Genomic DNA, 16,908 nt, shown 5'->3' with positions numbered 1-16,908 from the left:
GCAGCCACCACCATGCTTGAAAATATGAAGCGTGGTACTCAGTGATGTGTTGTGTTGGTGTCACGAGTGTCAGTGTAATGCGGTGGATCGAAGTCAGGCGCTGGACAAAGAAACTCGTACGAAACGTACTTTACTGTAGAAGTAAAGAAAACAATACAGAATACCTCCACACAGGGAGGAACAAACCCGCTCACCAACGACACACGCAACGAAAGGCAAACACACACAAAACACATTGGGAGCCACTGGGTTAAATAGGGAATGAGTAATCACATAATGGGCAACAGGTGTGTAACAATCAGACAACAGGTGCAACATAGAAACATAGAACATAGATCGGCAGTAGCTAGTATTCCGGTGACGAAGAACTCCGAAGCCTGCCCGAGCAAGGAGGAGGGGCAGCCTTGGCAGAATCCGTGACAGTTGGATATGCCCCAAATATAACACTTTGTATTCAGGACCAAAAGTTTATTTTACTTTAGTGCCTTATTGCAAACAGGATGCACGTTTTGGAATATTTGTATTCTGTACAGGCTTCCTTCTTTTCACTCTGTCATTTAGGTTAGTATTCTGGAGTAACTACAATGTTGTTGATCCATCCTCAGTTTTCTCCTATCACAGCTATTAAACTCTGTAATTGTTTTAGTCACCATTGGCCTCATGGTGAAATCCCTGAGCGGTTTCCTTCCTCTCCGACAACTGAGTTAGGAAGGACGCCTGAATCTTTGTAGTGACTGGGTGTATTGATAAACCACCCAAAATGTAATTAATAACTTCACCATGCTCAAAGGGATATTCAATGTCTGCTTTTTTATTTTTACCCCATCTACCAATTGGTGGCCTTCTTTGCAAGGAATTGGAAAACCTCCCTGGTCTTTGTGGTTGAATCTGTGTTTGAAATTCACTGCTCGACCTTACAGATGTGTGGGGTACAGAGATGGGGTAGTCATTCAAAAATCATGTTAAACACTGTTATTGCACACAGAGTGAGCCCATGAAACTTATTATCTGATTTTTTTTTACTCCTGAACTTATTTAAGATTGCCATAACAAAGGGGTTGAATACTTATTGACACAAGACATTTCAGCTTTTCATCTTTCATTAATTTGTAACAAACTCTAAAAACATAATTCCACTTTGACATTATGGGGTATTGTGTGTAGGCTATAACACAACAAAATGTGAACAAAGTCAAGGGGTGTGAATACTTGCTAAAGGCACTGTAGCAGAGTGTAATTCAAAATGGGCTTGTTTAAGAAAATTCTAAAATGCTTAAATGAACTGTGTTGTGCAAGTTGTTGAGTCATAATCCTCCTGTATTTTGGCAGGAAGCATTGCAAGTGCGGCAAGACAAGGCCTGTTGGAACAATAGTATAAAGATTAATAACTCGTACTTCTTTAGAAAATGTCCTTTATACAAAAATAACGTTTGGTAGCAGTAATTCCTTACTTCTACCTGACCTGACATAAAGTCTCCAGACTAACCTTCTGTCATAACTGGTCATGAATATCCAAACAACCTAGCACTGAAATCCAAACAACTGTAACACTGAATTACCACTTTAAGCATCTAGAATCTGAGTTACATCCTATTTGGAGGGAACACAATCACGGGCAACTGGTCATTCCATAGCCTCTCCTTACATGCTTTTGATGGCCTTTATTGTGCCGACAAGCAGGAGCATGCTGCTGAATATGTTGCACAGGTCTTGTTTGATCGCTGCTCAGTTTCGCTCAGTGTGGGTGCTGGATGAATGAGTCTATTTCAATGATAAATGTAGCACTCCCAGGTATGGTTTGGTCGTGTAAATATGGGATGGGAGATTATGCAGAGAAGGTTAGGGGATGATTCCCTTTTCAATCGAAACGTTCCTCTTCAGTGAGTCAGAAGCAGGAAGGGGAACGGGTACCTGGGTCGTTTTCAGCAGTGAGAAAACGTTTTGAAATGGGCTGAAAGGAGGAGGCGCTACCTAAAATTCTCCAATAAGAACACAGATTATTATATATATATTTTTTTTTTACCCCCAATTTCGATTTTGTCTCATCACTGCAACTCCCCAATGGGCTCGGGAGGTGAAGGTCGAGTCATGCGTCCTCTGAAACATGACCCGCCAAACCATGCTTCTTAACCCGGAAGCCAGCCGCACCAATGTGTTGGAGGAAACTCTGTTCAACTGACGACCGAGGTCAGCCTGCAGGCACCCGCCCGCAACAAGGAGTCGCTAGAGCGCGATGAGCCAAGGAAAGCCCACTCCCCGGCCAAACTCTCATGTCGCTGGGCCAATTGTGCCGCCCTATGGGACTCCCAATCACAGCCGGTTGTGACACAGCCTGGGATCAAACCCGGATCTGTAATGACTCCTCTAGCACTGCAATGCAGTGCCTTAGACCGCTGCACCATTCGGGAGGCCCACAGATTTTCATTCTTTGTTGCAAATTGTTTTGCTACAGTATGCCCTACTGAACATTACCCGGATCCTGAGGAGTCACTTGGTTGTATGGGATTAGTGGGCCACAGTGGAGGCCTTGTGGACAGCGACATGGGCCCCACAGCATGTGTCAACAATGAGCCGTGAGAGAACGAACTGCAAGCAACTCAGAGAGGAAGTGAGAGAGAGAGGGAGTGAAGTGGTGAAGGAGAGAGGTGTAAGGGAGAGGTGAACAGAGAGGGAGTGAGGTGGTGAAGGAGAGAGGTGTAAGGGAGAGGTGAACAGAGAGGGAGTGAGGTGGTGAAGGAGAGAGGTGTAAGGGAGAGGTGAACAGAGAGGGAGTGAGGTGGTGAAGGGGAGAGGTGTAAGGGAGAGGTGAACAGAGAGGGAGTGAGGTGGTGAAGGGGAGAGGTGTAAGGGAGAGGTGAACAGAGAGGGAGTGAGGTGGTGAAGGAGAGAGGTGTAAGGGAGAGGTGAACAGAGAGGGAGTGAGGTGGTGAAGGAGAGAGGTGTAAGGGAGAGGTGAACAGAGAGGGAGTGAGGTGGTGAAGGGGAGAGGTGTAAGGGAGAGGTGAACAGAGAGGGAGTGAGGTGGTGAAGGGGAGAGGTGTAAGGGAGAGGTGAACAGAGAGGGAGTGAGGTGGTGAAGGGGAGCGGTGTAAGGGAGAGGTGAACAGAGAGGGAGTGAGGTGGTGAAGGGGAGAGGTGTAAGGGAGAGGTGAACAGAGAGGGAGTGAGGTGGTGAAGGAGAGAGGTGTAAGGGAGAGGTGAACAGAGAGGGAGTGAGGTGGTGAAGGAGAGAGGTGTAAGGGAGAGGTGAACAGAGAGGGAGTGAGGTGGTGAAGGGGAGAGGTGTAAGGGAGAGGTGAACAGAGAGGGAGTGAGGTGGTGAAGGGGAGAGGTGTAAGGGAGAGGTGAACAGAGAGGGAGTGAGGTGGTGAAGGGGAGAGGTGTAAGGGAGAGGTGAACAGAGAGGGAGTGAGGTGGTGAAGGGGAGAGGTGTAAGGGAGAGGTGAACAGAGAGGGAGTGAGGTGGTGAAGGGGAGAGGTGTAAGGGAGAGGTGAACAGAGAGGGAGTGAGGTGGTGAAGGAGAGAGGTGTAAGGGAGAGGTGAACAGAGAGGGAGTGAGGTGGTGAAGGAGAGAGGTGTAAGGGAGAGGTGAACAGAGAGGGAGTGAGGTGGTGAAGGAGAGAGGTGTAAGGGAGAGGTGAACAGAGAGGGAGTGAGGTGGTGAAGGGGAGAGGTGTAAGGGAGAGGTGAACAGAGAGGGAGTGAGGTGGTGAAGGGGAGAGGTGTAAGGGAGAGGTGAACAGAGAGGGAGTGAGGTGGTGAAGGAGAGAGGTGTAAGGGAGAGGTGAACAGAGAGGGAGTGAGGTGGTGAAGGGGAGAGGTGTAAGGGAGAGGTGAACAGAGAGGGAGTGAGGTGGTGAAGGAGAGAGGTGTAAGGGAGAGGTGAACAGAGAGGGAGTGAGGTGGTGAAGGGGAGAGGTGTAAGGGAGAGGTGAACAGAGAGGGAGTGAGGTGGTGAAGGGGAGAGGTGTAAGGGAGAGGTGAACAGAGAGGGAGTGAGGTGGTGAAGGGGAGAGGTGTAAGGGAGATGTGAACAGAGAGGGAGTGAGGTGGTGAAGGGGAGAGGTGTAAGGGAGAGGTGAACAGAGAGGGAGTGAGGTGGTGAAGGGGAGAGGTGTAAGGGAGAGGTGAACAGAGAGGGAGTGAGGTGGTGAAGGGGAGAGGTGTAAGGGAGAAGTGAACAGAGAGGGAGTGAGGTGGTGAAGGGGAGAGGTGTAAGGGAGAGGTGAACAGAGAGGGAGTGAGGTGGTGAAGGGGAGAGGTGTAAGGGAGAGGTGAACAGAGAGGGAGTGAGGTGGTGAAGGGGAGAGGTGTAAGGGAGAGGTGAACAGAGAGGGAGTGAGGTGGTGAAGGGGAGCGGTGTAAGGGAGAGGTGAACAGAGAGGGAGTGAGGTGGTGAAGGGGAGAGGTGTAAGGGAGAGGTGAACAGAGAGGGAGTGAGGTGGTGAGGTGGTGAAGGAGAGAGGTGTAAGGGAGAGGTGAACAGAGAGGGAGTGAGGTGGTGAAGGAGAGAGGTGTAAGGGAGAGGTGAACAGAGAGGGAGTGAGGTGGTGAGGTGGTGAAGGGGAGAGGTGTAAGGGAGAGGTGAACAGAGAGGGAGTGAGGTGGTGAAGGGGAGAGGTGTAAGGGAGAGGTGAACAGAGAGGGAGTGAGGTGGTGAAGGAGAGAGGTGTAAGGGAGAGGTGAACAGAGAGGGAGTGAGGTGGTGAAGGAGAGAGGTGTAAGGGAGAGGTGAACAGAGAGGGAGTGAGGTGGTGAAGGAGAGAGGTGTAAGGGAGAGGTGAACAGAGAGGGAGTGAGGTGGTGAAGGAGAGAGGTGTAAGGGAGAGGTGAACAGAGAGGGAGTGAGGTGGTGAAGGGGAGAGGTGTAAGGGAGAGGTGAACAGAGAGGGAGTGAGGTGGTGAAGGGGAGAGGTGTAAGGGAGAGGTGAACAGAGAGGGGGCAAATTCTATCTGACACATCCTGCTGTAATTCAACTGATAACAAAAACACAAATCCAGGAGAGATTGTGATGAATGTGACATTTGAGATGGAAAACACTGGGTATGGGTAAATCAACGTATCAGCGTTATTAGTAATAGTGTACTGTTGAGATCATCGACTTGGAAGATAAATGAAACCATTCATTTTATCAGCAGTTCTAAACATGTTTTAATAAGCCTGGGGTCTTACTACCTGTCATTGTCAGCATGGTTTTATTATAGGTGTAACATTGACATCTAATTCATTTGTCGATGTCCATATTTTATTTATTTTTTATCTAAAAAAAAGCAAGTATTTGTCAGGCATATTGTGGTGATGTGGTCCTACGTTTGAACAATTAGACAGCTGTTTGTAGCTGACATTCAGCTGTATAAGTGCATGAACTAATGTAAATGTTTGTTGACGTACACTATATATACAAAAGTACGTGGACACCAGTGGAAGCTGCTGAGGGGAGGACGGCTTATAATAATGGCTGGAATGGAGTAAATGGAATGGCATCAAACACATGGTTCTATTCACTCCATTCCAGCCATTATACTCCATTCCAGCCATTATTATGAGCTGTCCTCCCCTCATCAGCCTCCACTGGTGGACACCCCTTCAAATTAGTGGATTTGACTATTTCAGCCACACCCATTGCTGACAGGTGTATAAAATCGAGCACACAGCCATGCAATCTCCACAGACAAACATTGGCAGTAGATGCTAGTTGACTTTTAAAGCAGGGGGCGAAAGTTTGCTCAAAATCCGGCAAACTGTGAGCAGACAAAATACAGTGTGCTGTAGTTACATAACTTAATCATTGCCTTTGAATACACAGTCGCTTATTAACTCATAGTTAGCTTAGTATATATACATGTCAAAGGTTAAATGGTTAAATCACAATTACTTTTATGTGGCATACAATTCTGGAGGGAACCCAGGCCTTGAGTCATGGAGGACTGAGTGAGCTGTTCTTTTTTGTCATCTCCAAAACACGTTGATTGAACAAGCTGCGTACATGGTGGGTCTTCCTCACCTACGCCGGCTGTTTTGTCCAAACAGTTTATAGTGGTGAGGTCAAGGCACTTAAGTGGACCCCAAATATCCAAAGTGCCTTTTCTCAGAAATGTTGCCTTTCCGTTTGTGTCGTCAGAGTAAACATGACGCCTACATGCAGAAATGCTATCAAAACAAGCGCTACAGATAAGTGTGCCTCAGATTGTATTGGTTCATTCATTGAGTACAGCATGTGAGGGGTTGTGTCTTACTTCAGGACAGTGAATTAATGTAAACATGTTTCTAGACAGGAATGGCAATTCTGAACCGATTCTTGAAAATTCTTCTAAATCCAACCTACGGTACGCTGTGTAATGAAAAGCTTTGTTGCCATAACCACAGTAAATCTCTTGATTAGCTATTTTTACCTGAAAGGGTTAATCATACTGCTCCTTTTTTCTTAGTTGCTAGGAGTGTCTTCTCTCTAGTCACTTCGTGTAGCTTGTTTGAACATGAGCAGACAGGTTCCCATCATAAAGTATTTCTCTTGATTTCTAGCCTGGTTTCTTGTGGATGCGGTCGGTGTCACTCCTTGGGGAAGTCATACACAGTCTTATACCACCACTCCACATATCACCACATAGGGCGGCAAGAATTTGTTCTTAACTAACTTGCCTAGTTAAATAAAAAATATAAAACATTTCTCCACATATCTCCACATATCTTCAGGCTAAATGTCGGAAGTGCAGTTCACGTGTCTCATTTGAATGTGCGCACACTGCACACGCATCTCTGGTGTGTTGATGTTCACAGTTCAGAAGAGGTTAATGATTACATTAATAAATACTCTGACGGGCTGCTTGGGCTTTGTTGATATGAGACTGTATAAAGTCTATGCTCTCTTTAAAGAGCCAATAATGAGGGATGATCATTGTAATGGATTGCATTATCACGGTTGAATCAGAAAACCCATGTGGAGTGGACATACATTAGATAAACACATTTGGAAACTGCACTTTAGGTTGCAACTTGTTTTGGTTGCGACCATAGAAAGACAAATGTTTTCGGTGTAACTTGGAGTTGGATTTGGCAATTCGTCAGTGCTCTTTCGAACAACACGTGAGAGTTGAAAATCAATAGACAGGCTTCACAGGTGTTGTAGTCTATGTTTTTTACCGCCATAAAAGGCTCTGCCGGCCAAAAAGAACAGCACAAAGACTACTATTAAAGTATCTCATTGTAAATATTATGAGTGTGGCGAGGCTAACATTAAACACGGCACTAATGCTTCAGTGTGTTATAACGTTTAGTTAAATGAAAAAGAGCGCACAGCTGAATCATCAAAGACTCCTACTCTTTTTTGCCGGGATGATCCAGATGTTTCGCGATGATGTGTGTACTTCTTGTCATGAACTGTTTTCCCGATGCCTTGTCCAGAGGGAAGTTTGTTAGGGTTTATTTAGTAAACACTGTATATCTCGAACAACAAAATACTCCACCACATAAAAGCCCCTTGCTGCATATATCCAGCCTAGCATTTTTTATGCACAGTCATAATGCATATATGTACCTACAGTACGTACATGTCCCTAGACATCCCATAAACAGTGGTGGAAAAAGTACCCAATTGTGATACTTTACTCAAGTAAAAGTTAGTCACCCAGGAAAATACTACTTGAGTAAAAGTCTAAAAGTATTTGGCTCTAAATATACTTAAGTATCAAAAGTAAAAGTAAAAGTATAAATCACTTGAAATTCCTTATATTTTTTTATTTACAGATAGCCTGGGACACTCCAACACTCAGACATAATTTACAAATTATGCATTTGTGTTTAGTGGGTCCGCCAGATCAGAGGCAGTAGGGATGAATTTTACAATTTTCCTGTCCTGCTAAGCATTCAAAATGTAACAAGTACTTTTGGGGCGTCAGGAAAATGTTTGGAGTAAAAAGTACATTATTTTCTTTAGGAATGTAGTGAAGTAAAAGTAAAAGTAGTCAAAAAAATGTATAGTAAAGTACAGATACCCCAAAAAACGACTTAAGTAAACCCTTTTTCAGGACCCTGTCTTTCAAAGATAATTTGTAAAAATCAAAATAACTTCACAGATCTTCATTGTTAAGGGTTTAAACACTGTTTCCCATGCTTGTTCAATGAACCATAAACAATTAATGAACATGCACCTGTAGAACTGTCGTTAAGACACTAACAGCTTACAGACGGTAGGCAATTAAGGTCACAGTTATGAAAATGTAGGACACTAAAGAGGCCTTTCTACTGACTCTGAAAAACACCAAAAGAAAGATGCCCAGGGTCCCTGCTCATCTGCGTGAACGTGCCTTAGGCATGCTGCAAGGAGGCATGAGGACTGCAGATGTGGCCAGGGCAATAAATTGCAATGTCCGTACTGTGAGATGCCTAAGACAGCGCTACAGGGAGACAGGATGGACAGCTGATCGTCCTCGCAGTGGCAGACCACGTGTAACAACACCTGCACAGGATCGGTACATCGGAACATCACACCTGTGGGACAGGTACAGGATGGCAACAACAACTGCCCGAGTTACACCAGGAACGCACAATCCCAACATCAGTGCTCAGACTGTCCGCAATAGGCTGAGAAAGGCTTGACTGAGGGCTTCTAGGTCTGTTGTAAGGCAGGTCCTCACCAGACATCACCGGCAACAATGTCGCCTATGGGCACAAACCCACCGTCGCTGGACCAGACAGGACTGGCAAAAAGTGCTCTTCACTGACGAGTCGCGGTTTTGTCTCACCAGGGGTGATGGTCGGATTCGCGTTTATCGTCGAAGGAATGAGCGTTACACCGAGGCCTGTACTCTGGAGTGGGATCGATTTGGAGATGGAGGGTCCGTCATGGTCTGGGGCGGTGTGTCACAGCATCATCGGACTGAGCTTGTTGTCATTGCAGGCAATCTCAACGCTGTGCGTTACAGAGAAGACCTCCTCCCTCATGTGGTACCCTTCCTGCAGGCTCATCCTGACATGACCCTCCAGCATGACAATGCCACCAGCCATACTGCTCGTTCTGTGCATGATTTCCTGCATGACAGGAATGTCAGTGTTTTGCCAAGGCCAGCGAAGAGCCCGGATCTCAATCCCATTGAGCACGTCTGGGACCTGTTGGATCGGAGGGTGAGGGCTAGGGCCATTCCCCCCAGAAATGTCAGGGAACTTGCAGGTGCCTTGGTGGAAGAGTGGGGTAACATCTCACAGCAAGAACTGGCAAATCTGGTGCAGTCCATGAGGAGGAGATGCACTGCAGTACTTAATGCAGCTGATGGCCACACCAGATACTGACTGTTACTTTTGATTTTGACCCCTCCTTTGTTCAGGGACACATTATTCAATTTCTGTTAGTCACATGTCTGTGGAACTTGTTCAGTTTATGTCTCAGTTGTTGAATCTTGTTATGTTCATACAAATATTTATACATGTTAAGTTTGCTGAAAATAAACGCAGTTGACAGTGAGAGGACGTTTCTTTTTTTGCTGAGTTTAGTACTTTAAAGTATTTTTACTTAAGTACTTTGCATCACTGCCCGTAAATATGCCTCATAATTGCACAAATAACCCAGAGACAGTCAAATATAGGTTTTCTGGGGTCCACTTGCAGTTCAGTAGACACATTTGTTTCAATACTGCATTATATTATTTCATTCTAGAAGCTCTTACATACAGCATAGAGCCTACTCACTGTACTATATGATTCATATCTCATTCATAGCACAATTACCTCTAAGAAGTTACAATCTTGCTTGCTGGAGGATGACCAAATAGTGATGACCAATTTCATTTTTGCTCAATTGACGTCAATTTCTTGAAGTTAGTTTTGTTTTTGCTCAATTGGAGAGCATCTGTGTCAAGGGTTCCCATATTTCACAGATAATGAAGTAGACAGGAAAACAACGGTCATGCCAGAGTCAGAAGCTTCCATTGAAGCGAATCATCTGTTTATTTGTATTTTATTACGTCTTCTCAGCTAACGTTAGGAACGTTCCTTCATCGTTGCAGCATATCAAACATTTCAATTCTCAGGCTGTTTAATTCTCACGCCATATACTGAAACTAGCCAGCATGTTAGAAACAGTGGCTATATTGAGCTTGTGAGGCAGTCCAGCATTTGTTTTGGACACTCTATGCATGGATCCAAACAATGTACACTATAAGTGTTTCTCAGCCGTTTTACACCAGGGGAAAGCTATTGTCCCAGTATAGGTGTAGAATACAGTTCTGTGGAAAACACTGGAAAACCGTGACAATATCGCTGAGTGGACTATCCTGGCTAAATAAAGATGGATATGGGGTGTGGAATATATTCTGCATATAATTTCTATGAGTGGGTGTGAGAGTCTTAAAAAGAGGATCGTCTCTGTGGGAACAGAATACCCTCATACCTTAATTATTCAAATGCAACTCTTCAGCTATTGTACAGTATGTGATCTTGTCCCTAAAAAATGTAAAAGCACCCCTAGTTTATACTCCTCATCACCTTCAGTACTATAATCTGTGCTAGGCTAGACGGCAGTACTGTAATCTGTGCTAGGCTAGAAAGCAGTACTGTAATCTGTGCTAGGCTAGACGGCACTACTGTAATCTGTGCTAGGCTAGAAAGCAGTACTGTAATCTGTGCTAGGCTAGAAAGCAGTACTGTAATCTGTGCTAGGCTAGACGGCACTACTGTAATCTGTGCTAGCCTAGAAAGCAGTACTGTAATCTGTGCTAGGCTAGACGGCACTACTGTAATCTGTGCTAGGCTAGAAAGCAGTACTGTAATCTGTGCTAGGCTAGAAAGCAGTACTGTAATCTGTGCTAGGCTAGACGGCACTACTGTAATCTGTGCTAGGCTAGAAAGCAGTACTGTAATCTGTGCTAGGCTAGAAAGCAGTACTGTAATCTGTGCTAGGCTAGACGGCACTACTGTAATCTGTGCTAGCCTAGAAAGCAGTACTGTAATCTGTGCTAGGCTAGACGGCAGTACTGTAATCTGTGCTAGGCTAGAAAGCAGTACTGTAATCTGTGCTAGGCTAGAAAGCAGTACTGTAATCTGTGCTAGGCTAGACGGCAGTACTGTAATCTGTGCTACACTCTTAGAAAAAAGGGGTTCCAAAAGGGTTCTTCAGCTGTCCCCATAGGAGAAACGTTTTTGGTTCCAGGTAGAACTATTTTTGGTTCCGGGTAGAACTCTTTTAGGTTCCATGTAGAACCCTCTGTTGAAAGTGTTCTACATGGAACTCAAAAGGGTTCTACATGGAACTCAAAAGGGTTCTACCTGGAACCAAAAATGGTTCTTTAAAGGGTTCTCCTATGGGGACAGCCGAATAACCCTTTTAGGTTCTAGATAGCACCTTCTTTTCTAAGAGAGTAGGCTAGATGGCAGTACTGTAATCTGTGCTAGCCTAGAAAGCAGTACTGTAATCAGTGCTAGGCTAGAAAGCAGTACTGTAATCTGTGCTAGGCTAGACGGCACTACTGTAATCTGTGCTAGCCTAGAAAGCAGTACTGTAATCTGTGCTAGCCTAGAAAGCAGTACTGTAATCTGTGCTAGGCTAGACGGCAGTACTGTAATCTGTACTAGCCTAGAAAGCAGTACTGTAATCTGTGCTAGCCTAGAAAGCAGTACTGTAATCTGTGCTAGGCTAGACGGCACTACTGTAATCTGTGCTAGCCTAGAAAGCAGTACTGTAATCTGTGCTAGCCTAGAAAGCAGTACTGTAATCTGTGCTAGGCTAGACGGCAGTACTGTAATCAGTGCTAGCCGGCAGTTGTAAAAACATCTAGAACATGCACAACCTGATCAACAAATTCTAACAGGTTTGTGGGATAATATTGTTTGAAGTGAAATGTTTGCTTTACTTAATCTGCTAATAAGGCTCATCATCCATAGCCTGGCCCCAGATCTGTTTGTGCTGTCTTGCCAACTCCTAGGGTCATTGTCACGCCTAACAAAACAGCACAAACAGATCTCCGTCCAGGGTACATAATTCCACAGTATTGGCTGCTTTCTGATTTGACACTTAGCAAGCCTGCTGTTTTGTCAGGGTGTCATCTACCTGCAGAAATACAATCCCCTCTGACCACCATCTATTATGTTGTGGAACCAGTTCATTAAAACCTGATAACTCTGACTGGCCAGGAAAGACATAGCTACACACCATCAGTTCACCTTAAAATTACTCTTATAATGTTCACATATATTATATAAAATCTATTATAAACGTTTTTTAAAACGTTTTTTTACACAACCAATGGGAAAGAAAGACAACTGAAACACATAAAAGTTATAAGATATAAATATTTAAAGTGGATTAAGCCAAAGGTCCATATATTACTCACTCTTAAGCTCTCTACTTTAAATAATGAATGTGGAATTTCAATAAGGAGCCCTGATGTGCTTCACCGACAGGACAAGTCTCTACTTTAGTGCAGAGACTTGTCAGAATGGATCCTGATGCAATGTGCCCACTGCATATACATGTACTGCAGTCCTTCACTGCAGCTAAGAGTGCAATAGAGGCAGCCCCAGGTACCCTCTCGGTGGATCTGAAATATGTTAATTAGGCTTGGGTGGTTTTCAGACTGTCATACCTTCCTACCGACATTGTGCTATCCCAGGATATTCGGTAATACCGGCACTGAACACAAGAGGAGCTCTTTTCAAACACCACTGAGCCTCTCTAATATGAAGGTTAGCAATGCTAACAAGTACATGTACAATCCCATAGCGAATGCTAGCTAAATGCTAACGAGCGCTTGTGAACATTTTATACAGCACAGACATCCCAGCTCATAAAGTTATACAAGGAAATCCAAAATGCTTGTTTGCTGCACGCACAAAACAAATATTAGACAGGCTCTTGATCCAGGAGGGGATTCTCTGCTGTTACCAAGAGAAGCTTGATTTTGCAAGAAGCTAACCACTTAGCTAGATAACTAACTAATGAGTTGGCAAACAAAATGCACAACGGCAGAGCATTAAGCACACAGACAGTTAACTTAATAGTTATAAGATATCTAGCTGGCAAACATTTAGTTGTGAAATCCATACTGTAAATAGATCACCTGGCACGTGCTGCACAACAGTGAGTGACTCAATGGCCCCCCATTGATTTTGTTGTAGGCCTAATGTTTGAAACACTCAGATATCATATGAACACACATAAGATGTGGCAAAATGTGTAGAATTGCCGGAAATACGCTTTAAAATTGCAACATTTTTTCTCTGTCCCGTTGCAAAACCTAGGAATTTTGTGTGACCAAACCTTCTCAAATACTATTTGAGTACCCCTGTATTAGAGGGATAATATGAAGCTGGGATACACTTGCAAATGCTAAGGCAGGCTCCTTGCAAGCAGATAAGAACAAAGTAAGTTCCTGTCACAAATGGAACGGTTTCATAAAAATTTGAATTTCCTTTCGTACAGGTAGGTGGTTACTGGTTACATTGACTAAATTGTAGCCTCCATTTTTGAGGTATTGGACCAATGTGATTTTTACACAGCCCACTGTCCAGTTCAACTTCCATTCTCCTCAGAATAATTTCTAATCCCTTACGGATTATAAAACGAATGTGCATTTTATCCCATCATGATAGAGCCAGTCAATGGCAACCCTCTCTCACAAGTGCTTACCAAGGTCCCATTTTCTAAACATTAAGGAAATAAACTTGGCAGCTCTTAACGCATCCAAGACAAAGACGTCAAGATTGATTTTTTTCCACCCTACAATACATTGTGTGGGTACATTTGTAAGCATTCCAGCTGTTTTGACAAAGCCTCTTAGCTGAATCTCTGCAGTGCCATCATTCTTCAGACCTCAGGCTGCAGGATGCAATGTGGACACGTTGCTACAGCAGCCCTTTGCTGCTTTGTTCATTTGATTAGCTTAAATATAAACTTGGAGTTGCCAGTCCATTCCTTAGTTTTTATGTGGCACTTGTGGTTCATTCTGTTATGTTACATAACATGTGGAGGGATAATTGTATTTTTGTATTTATTAAGGATCCCCATCAGCAGTTATATACAATTACAAATATTACATGATATTACATTTCATAACACTTTTCACAACACATTAAGTGTGTGCCCTCAGGCCACTACTCTACTACCACATATCTACAATACAACATCCTTGTGTACGTGTGTGTAGTGTCACGTTCGTTCAAGGACGAGTCAGACCAAGGCGCAGCGTGATATGCATACGTGTTTATTTAAACTTGATAAACACTCGACAAAACAATAAACGAAACGTGAAGTCCAAGGTAGACACAAACAACATACCTTATACAGAACAAGATCCCACAACCCACTAGTCCCAATAGGCTGCCTAAGTATGGTCCCCAATCAGAGACAACGAGCGACAGCTGCCTCTGATTGGGAACCACACCGGCCAACATAGATCTAGACATACTAGATCCAAACATAGAAAATACAACATAGAAAATCACACCCTGACTCAACAAATAAGAGTCCCCAGAGTCAGGGAGTGACAGTACCCCCCCCCCCCAAAGGTGCGGACTACGACCACACAACCTTTACTTAACAGGGTAGGGGCCGGGTGGGCATTCTGCCTCGGAGGCGGATCCGGCTCCGGGCGTAACAACCACCTATTCTCCGCCTCCCTGTTACTGGTCTGGACCTCGGTGCGCTGCTTCCCCTCTCCTTCCTCCCACTATGCTCCAAGCCCTGTCTGGACCCTGGTGTGGGAGACCCCGAAGCTGTGACGTCTGGGTCTGGACTGGAGCCGCTGACCGGAGCGGACTGCTCAGGCTCCGGACTGGAGCCACTGACCGGAGCTGGACTAGGCACCGGTGGAGCGGACTGCTCTGGCTCCGGAGTGGAGCCGCTGACCGGATCTGGACTGGACCCCGGTGGAGCGGACTGCTCTGGCTCCGGAGTGGAGCCGCTGACCGGAGCTGGATCAGGCACCGGTGGAGCGGACTGCTCTGGCTCCGGAGTGGAGCCGCTGACCGGAGCTGGACTAGACCCCGGTGGAGTGGACTGCTCTGGCGCCGGAGTGGAGCAGCTGACCGGAGCTGGATCAGGCACCGGTGGAGCGGACTGCTCTGGCTCCGGACTGGAGCAGCTGACCGGAGCTGGATCAGGCACCGGTGGAACAGGCACGGGCCGTGCCGGACTGGACACACTCACCACTGGTCTGGTGCGAGGAGCAGGCACGGGCCGAACCGGACTAGGAACATGCACCACTGGCTTGGTGCGAGGAGCAGGAACGGGCCGGGCCGGACTGGCGACACGCACCACTGGCTTGGTGCGAGGAGCAGGAACAGGCCGGGCCGGACTGGCGACGCGCACCACTAGATTGATGCGAGGAGCAGGAACAGGCCGGGCCGGACTGGCGACACGCACCACTAGGTTGATGCGAGGAGCAGGAACAGGCCTGGCCGGACTGGCGACGCGCACCACTGGCTTGGTGCGAGGAGCAGGAACAGGCCGGGCCGGGCTGGCGACGCTCACCACTGGCTTGGTGCGAGGAGCAGGAACAGGCCGGGCTGGGAACACGCACCACTGGTTTGGTGCAGGGAGCAGGAACAGGCCGGGCCGGCTGGGAACACGCACCACTGGTTTGGAGCGGGGAGTAGGCACGGGCCGTACCGGACTGTGGAGGCGGACTGGAGGTCTGAAGCGGAGAGCTGGCACAACCCGTCCTGGCTGGATGCCTACTTCCGCACAGTATGTGTGAGGCATTAGCACAGGACGCACAGGGCTGTCCACACGCACTGGCGATACAGTACGTAGAACTGGCGCAGGATATGCGGGACCGAGGAGGCGTACTGGAGACCAGGAGCGTTGAGCTGGCACACCCCGTCCTGGCTGGATGCCCATCTTCGCACGGCACGTGCGTGGTGCTAGCACAGGATGTACAGGACTGTGCCGGCACACTGGCGACACAGTACGTAGCTCCGCATAACACGGAGCCTGCCCAGTCACACGCTTCCTCACGTGAGTACGGGGAGTTGGCTCTGCTCTAACACTAGGCTCCGCCAACCACCCTTTTAGCCCCCAAATTTTTTTTTCTTGGGGCTGTCTCTCGGGCTTCTTCCTCGACCGGCGTCCTCTGTGTTGCCGTTGCTCCTCTCCTGCCTGGGCATCTACCTTCGCCCATGGCCCTTTCCCCGCAAATATCTCCTCCCACGACCACATCTTCCCCACCTGTGTCCAGGGTGTTCGGTCCTCCTGGGCACGCTGCTTGGTCCTCGTTTGGTGGGATCTTCTGTCACGTTCGTTCAAGGACGGGTCAGACCAAGGCACAGCGTGATATGCATACATGTTTATTTAAACTTGATAAACACTCGACAAAACAATAAACGAAACGTAAAGTCCAAGGTAGACACAAACAACATACCTTATACAGAACAAGATCCCACAACCCACTAGTGCCAATAGGCTGCCTAAGTATGGGCCCCAATCAGAGACAACGAGCGACAGCTGCCTCTGATTGGGAACCACACCGGCCAACATAGATCTAGACATACTAGATCCAAACATAGAAAATACAACATAGAAAATCACACCCTGACTCAACAAATAAGAGTCCCCAGAGTCAGTGCGTGACATGTAGAGTGCGTATGTTATCATGTGTATGCGTGTGTCTGTGCCTGTGTGTGTGTCTCTTCACAGTCCCCGCTGTTCCATAAGGTGTATTTTTATCTGTTTTTTAAATCTGATTCTACTGCTTGGATCAGTTACCTACTTTGAGCCATGAGAGATTTACATGCATATTATTAATGTTAGCTCTCTGAGTACATTGATAGTTTTGTTAAGAAGGCAGAGCAGTGCTTGATTATGGACAGACTTCTCCCCATCTTAGCTACTGTTGCATCAACATGATGAGTGACAATCTGTCCTCTGAATCGAGTCTTACAGAAATTAGTGTCTGAAATTCTATGATGTTCTATGATGGCG

At 46.2% G+C, this 16,908-nt stretch overlaps 1 protein-coding gene across 4 annotated transcripts in view; it reads right to left on the bottom strand.

Moving 5' to 3' along the window:
• nrg1 (neuregulin 1) overlaps positions 1–16,908 on the bottom strand; it is a 148,333-nt gene that overhangs the window by 75,420 nt on the left and 56,005 nt on the right. Inside the window, exon 1 of one of the 4 annotated variants that reach the window (XM_084159538.1) lies at positions 6,395–6,684. The exons of the other annotated variants lie outside the window; for them this stretch is intronic. The gene's annotated coding sequence lies outside the window, so the exon portion shown is untranslated. Of the gene's footprint in view, positions 1–6,394; positions 6,685–16,908 lie in introns of those variants that run through there. 4 annotated transcript variants of the gene reach the window in all.

This window comes from Coregonus lavaretus (assembly GCF_964263955.1).
Source record: "Coregonus lavaretus genome assembly, chromosome: 4".
Taxonomy (NCBI): Eukaryota; Metazoa; Chordata; class Actinopteri; order Salmoniformes; family Salmonidae; genus Coregonus; species Coregonus lavaretus.
This window is presented reverse-complemented; position numbering and strand designations above follow the sequence as displayed.